This window comes from Macrotis lagotis, chromosome 1, assembly GCF_037893015.1.
Source record: "Macrotis lagotis isolate mMagLag1 chromosome 1, bilby.v1.9.chrom.fasta, whole genome shotgun sequence".
Lineage (NCBI taxonomy): Eukaryota > Metazoa > Chordata > Mammalia > Peramelemorphia > Peramelidae > Macrotis > Macrotis lagotis.
The window spans coordinates 499,117,926-499,123,925 of record NC_133658.1 but is presented as its reverse complement, the minus strand read 5'-3'; the positions used below and the strand labels follow the sequence as shown (position 1 = coordinate 499,123,925).

General features: G+C 35.9%; 1 long non-coding RNA gene across 3 annotated transcripts in view; it reads left to right on the top strand.

Moving 5' to 3' along the window:
* The first annotated feature begins 2,965 nt into the window (after positions 1 to 2,965).
* LOC141506827 (uncharacterized) overlaps positions 2,966 to 6,000 on the top strand; it is a 222,542-nt gene continuing 219,507 nt past the window's right edge. For all 3 annotated transcript variants that reach the window (XR_012473979.1, XR_012473980.1, XR_012473978.1), the window contains exon 1: positions 2,966 to 3,813. This is a non-coding gene — a long non-coding RNA (uncharacterized LOC141506827). The remainder of the gene's footprint in view (positions 3,814 to 6,000) is intronic.

Below are 6,000 nucleotides of genomic sequence, written 5' to 3'. Positions count from 1 at the left end.
CTCTGCCAGGGACCCAGGCACCACCCCCAAGAGATCTATGTACTTGCCTGGCTGTGCTCACGGCAGCTTTTTCCACCCCCCACCCCCCATCCTGGTGAAGCAGACCTTTCCTGTGGAATTTCTAAGTTGTCTTGGATTGGGAAATTGTATCACTCAGTCTTTCTGTGGGTTCTGCCTCTCTAAATTTTGGCTAGAGTCATAATTTGATGGCTTTTGGAATTTGGAGGAGAATTTTTGGGAATTCCTGCCTTCATGCTGCCATCTTGGCTCCACCCCACAAGGATGGATTGTTTTTTTTTTAAGGTTTTTGCAAGGCTTGCCCAAGGCCACACAGCTAGGTAGTTATTAAGTGTCTGAGACCAGATTTGAACCCAGGTACTCCTGACTCCAGGGTCGGTGCTTTATCCACTGTGCCACCTAGCATCCCCCTGATGGATTGTTTTTAAAGATAATTTTGGCTCATTCTCTCCACCCCTTCTTTTCTCCTTTCTCTGCAAAGAGTTGCCTTGATTCTTGAAGGTCCTTGAACATTCAGAGAACTGAGAAGTTTGTCAGATTTCCTTGAATTGACAAGTGTGCATTATTATTTATCACTTAATATTGTTTGAACCTAACTTTATGTGACTAGAGACTATTTGTACCCAGAATGTCATCCTGACTACAGTAGCTCTTCAGAAATATTGGAAATGGCTAGAAGGGATTTTGGGTTTACTCATGCCTTGAATCCACTCAAAACATTTGGGGGGGGGGGTCCTCAACAACCAGGTTTTGTAGTATTGTTTCCTTTTCTTTGATTTTGTCTAAATTTTATTGATTGTTCATATTTTCTGATATTCTCTCAGTCTATCTTGCTTTCAGTTTGCTTTCTTAGCAAAATTGATTAATTCTGAATGCATGGTTTGTATGTGGGTACCTTAGTCAAATGCTGTATAATATAAATCTTACACAGCAACAAGAGGGAGCCTCAAATCTTTTGCAGCTTTTTCTCTTCCTCCATATGACTTAATAAATTTCTTTCTAAAACTATTTCAGATTTTGAGATTTATACTTATGAACAACAATATGATGTCCAAAGATTGGTGATCACCTCAAGTTAAACCTAAAGGTTTGCTGTATAAATCACTGTGATTTTAGGACTGAGCATTGGTGTGACCTAATTAACATGGTTTCAGATTGAACATGACAAGAACCTGGTGGATCTTATTAGGTTCAAATTAGACTCAGTCCACACCCTGATTCCAGGTATTCAGAAAATTAAGGCTGTGCTTGGCTTAACCTAGGGAAGGATTCAGAGTTAAAATTAGTTCAGGTTGCCCTAATAGACCAAAAAGGAATCTCCTTCACTTGATCACTCAAGGGCTTGGTAATCAGCTTCTAAAACTAAAAATGAAGTTAAAAATCAGTGGGTGATTCTTTGGTAGGTGTTTTTCTTTTCTCTTTTTCTTTTTCTTCCTGTTTTTCTCCTTAGCTCTCCTGAGATACCTGGTCTGTGACTGACTGGGAACAAGCTGCCTGAAGATACAGGTGAACGTGGACTTAAAGTCTACATTTTTTTCACTTAGGATGTTATTAGGTTATTGAGGTAAACTTTTATTTGTCAGGCAGTGAGGCACTTCTGAAATTCTCTAGTAAGCACAGAAAGTCTTGTTTACTTTGGAAAACTTTGAAGGGGAACACTCAATTACCTATAAAAACTACTACAAAATATCACAGAAAGGAAGCTTAGAAGGATGGGAAAGATTAATGAAGTATCATACCTAAAACAAACATAAAACAGGGATATATTCTCTCTGACCTGCTGATTAGACTTTCAGTAGGAGAAAGGAGTAAGACTTCTAGATTCTTTTTTTCTCCGCTTCTATAACCTTGGCCATATTGGAAATTACAAGGATAAAGACAATAAAGGGAATACATGATTCTCCTGGTTTTTAAATTTTAATGGCATTATAAATTAATTAGAATCTAAAAATTGTACCTGAAATGTAATTATCTTTAAATTTCCAAATTATGGTTTAAAGGTTTTTGTAATTGCTGAAATATCTTAGATTTTTGGACGTTTGCAACTAAGATTAAGTGTTCTACCCTTTCTAGAGGGTGATAGATATATTTTTCTGCTTGAAGCTGATTTCACCTACTAAAGAATAAGCAGAACTGAAGTTAGTTTGAAATGATTCAATAGAATTTGTTTAAATAAATTAGTAGGGGGCAGCTATATGATGCAGTGGATAGAGTACCTGCTGTGGAGTAAGGAGGAGCTAAGTTCAAATTCAACCTCAGACATTTGATACATACTGGTTTATGATTTTGGGTAAGTCACTTAATCCCATTGCCTCGCCAGGCAAAAGGAAAAAAAGTAAATTAGTATCAAAGTTGCTTTGACATTCCAGAAATAAAAGTTTAGTAATTGGTATCATATAACAAAAAAAAAAAAAAGAAAATTTAAGCAAGTAGAAATAAAAGGAGAATAGGTAGAAACTTAAAAGACATGTGGAATCCCTTTGTACAAGCAGTGTAGATAGAGAGTAATGTGAAATGAAGTGTTTGCAGTTTTAGAAAGAAAGGTTTGAGGAAGGATTTTTTTAATTAAATAAGATTATGTGAAACTTTTTTTGGAGAAGTGCCTATTAGCAATTTCAGATAGACAATATTCTATCAAGCTAAAACATTTACCAAATAGAAACTATAGAAATAAATGTTCCAGCATAACATTGAGTATGCCATACTAAAATTTTGACCTGGAGCCTCATGAGCTCCAAATGAGCATGGGAAAATGAAAGTGACATCATTAATCTTTGAAAGCAAGTTAACTAAATGAATGGGCTACATAATTTACCTATTTTTGAATGCAAATTGGTGTAGAAATGGATCCAAATGGACTGATATTATTGTCTGGAAGAAAAATTTATGCTATGTTTTAGGTTTTTTTGGCAAGGCAATGGGGTCAAGTGACTTGCCCAAGGTCACACAGCTAGGTAATTAGTATCTGAGGCTGCATTTGAACTCAGGACCTTCTGACTCCAGGGCTGGGTACTCTATCCACTGTGCCACCTAGCTGCCCCTATGTTATGTTTTAAAAACACATGAGGGGACTTTTAGACACAGAACTAGGAAGCTCTTAAGAGTTTTTCCTGAAATAACTTTAAGTGAAGCCTCTAAGCAGATCGTAAAGCAATAGAACCCACAAAAAAAAAAAACAGTGAAACAAGTTCTTAATTCAAGATACTGTGAAGGAACTTCAGTTAAGGTCTTTCCCAAGTGAGTAAAAAGAGATTATAGACAAGCCCAGGCAAACTGGAAAGCTATCAGGAGGCTCTTAGTATAACTCAGATCTGGGCTCAGCTAGCCAGGTCGGCAGTGGGAGTCCCAAGTCCACCTCAGAGACAAAGTTCAAGTCTCAGGAATGCTGGTGCAACAGGCAGGGCTGGGTTGGGCTACCCTAAGGCAGGGAAGAAACTGCTAGCACCTGAAACACCATATAGGCACATGGTAAGCCAGGGGCCAAATCATCTGACCCCAGAACAAAAAGCTTGGACTATGCCCCTTTTGCCCCTGGAGCAGAATTCAACTATTAAAATGAGCCAAAAAAAAAAAAAGACTCTAACCATAAAAAAACTATTATTTTGATAGGGATGATAAAAATGCCATCACAGAAAAGGAAAGCAGTGATATATGAAGCCTCAAAGAGCTTTTTTGAATTGGTCTTAAATCCAAAAAGACCTCTTGGAAGAGCTCAAAAAGGATTTGAAAGAAAAATGGTAAAAAGAAATGAGTCATGCAGGAGAATTATGAAAAATTAAAGAAAAGAATACTTACGTAAGTAAAATTGGTCCAATGGAAAAAATCAACTCATCAAAAAGTAAAATTATCCAATTGGAAATTCTGTATTTTTATTGAAATTCTATATTTTTAAGATTAGATTTTCAGTTTATGTTATTGTGAGATGCTGAGTTCCTTTGCTTTTTATAATGTCATTCTATTCACTTTTCCAATTTCTCTGCAGAAATTTGAACTGACATTCCTTCATATTTGAAAGTCTCTCCTGGTTGCTTGTAAACTTTTTTTGTTGTTGAAATCATGAAATTTAATCCTATTTGACTCAGTTTCAAGTGGTTTTTACTCTGATTTGCTCAATTAACTGTTTAAATCTGTATTTAAAAGTTGTACACAGTTTTTCTTTTATTTCCTACAGTATTGTATTTCTTTAAAAGATTATCTTTTGAGAGTCCTATCCTTTTTTAAAATACCCCTGCACATCCTGCACAGTCAGATGCTTTGTTTTGTATGGAATTCATTTCCTTTTTTTCCTCTTTTTCTGTCAGTTTCTTCCACTCTCAATATGTTCCCTATTAATTGTCAGACAGTCAGATTGAATTTGGGCAGCCAGGTGGATCAACTGCCAAGCTTGAAGTCAGGAAGACTCATTTTTGTGGGTTCAAATTTGACCTCAGTTACTTAATGGTTGTATGACTCTGAGCAAATCCTTTAACCCTGTTTGCATCAGTTTCTACGTCTGTGTAAAATGAGTCAGAGAAGGAAATGACAAACCATTTCAGTATCTTTGCCAAAACAAAACAAAACAAAACAAGCCAACAACAAAAACCCACAAAGAGTTGGATATTATTGAAAACAACTGAACAACAATAGATTGAATTAGTTTTTATAAAAGGATAATTATCAAGATGGTATAGGGAGAACAGTTGATTTATGCCAACTGTAAAACCAATTGAACAATCTTCCCAAATCTGGGATATACTTTCCCACAATTACACTTCATGAGGTCCATTAGGAAAGTGAGTCTAAATTTAGAGAGCACATGTGGTAAAGGGATAATTCTCTGCTTTGGATTATTTTCTTTCTTGGAATCTTCTTGAAGCTTCCTTATTTGGCTCCATGAGTACCTTTGTAGATTCCTTGTTGCACTTTAGGCCTTCTGTAATAGTCATCTTCAGGGTTGAATTTGTTCTCTCCCAACTCCTGACTGGATCCATCTCTGATTCATGCTTTCCAAAAGTATGGAAGGATATGGGGAAGGATGGTGACTCTGGGCTCTCTTCTCAACCAGGAGGGTTTAAGGCACTAGGGTCTCACTCGTTAAATCAATCCTGAGGTTTAAATGTCTTTTCTTATTTGCATCCCTTTTCTGATATATAGTTCCAGAGGTATATCTCACTTTTTAAAAAAATATTTATTTTGAATTTTACAATTTTTCCCCTAATCTTGCTTCCCTCCCCTCCCCCCCACAGAAGGCAGTTTGTTAGTCTTTACATTGTTTCCATGGTATACATTGATCTAAATTGAATGTGATGAAAGAGAAATCATATCCTTAAGGAAGAAAAATAAAATATAAGAAATAGCAAAATTACATAATAAGATAACTTTTTTTTTAAAAAGTTAAAGGTAATAGTCTTTGGTCTTTGTTCAAACTCCACAATTCTTTCTCTGGACACAGATAGTATTCTCTATGGCAGATACCCCAAAATTGTGCCTGATTGTTGCACTGATAGAATGAACGAGTACATTAAGGCTGATTGGTGTAATCTCATTTTTTCAACTAATCCCAATACATTTCCTGATTTCATCCAATGTCTTAAAAGTACTTCACTCCAAACAGTTGATCAAAGACTAGTTTTTTTTAACCTTTGATTAATTGATTGGATCAAAAGAAGTGTCTGGGTTTTATTCATATCAGTTTTTAGGTCATTGGTTGATTGATTTCTCAGTTGAGTAGACATTCTTACCTGATAAAAGTATCTGATCATAAAGCTCTTTTTAGCTATATTAATTGGGATTGAGAAATGTGGGACTTTCTTTTTATCATCTTCTCCCAAATTATCATTAACTTTCTTCCATAAATCAACTAAACTGCCATTGACAAAGTCTGTTATCCCAAATCTTGGCTAGTTCTCCAGTAACATGGGGAGGTTCAAGTATTATCCTTTTCTGGTGTCTTCCCCAGTGTCTTGTTACAAAGGAATCTCAGGAAAATTGTTTGTAGTACAA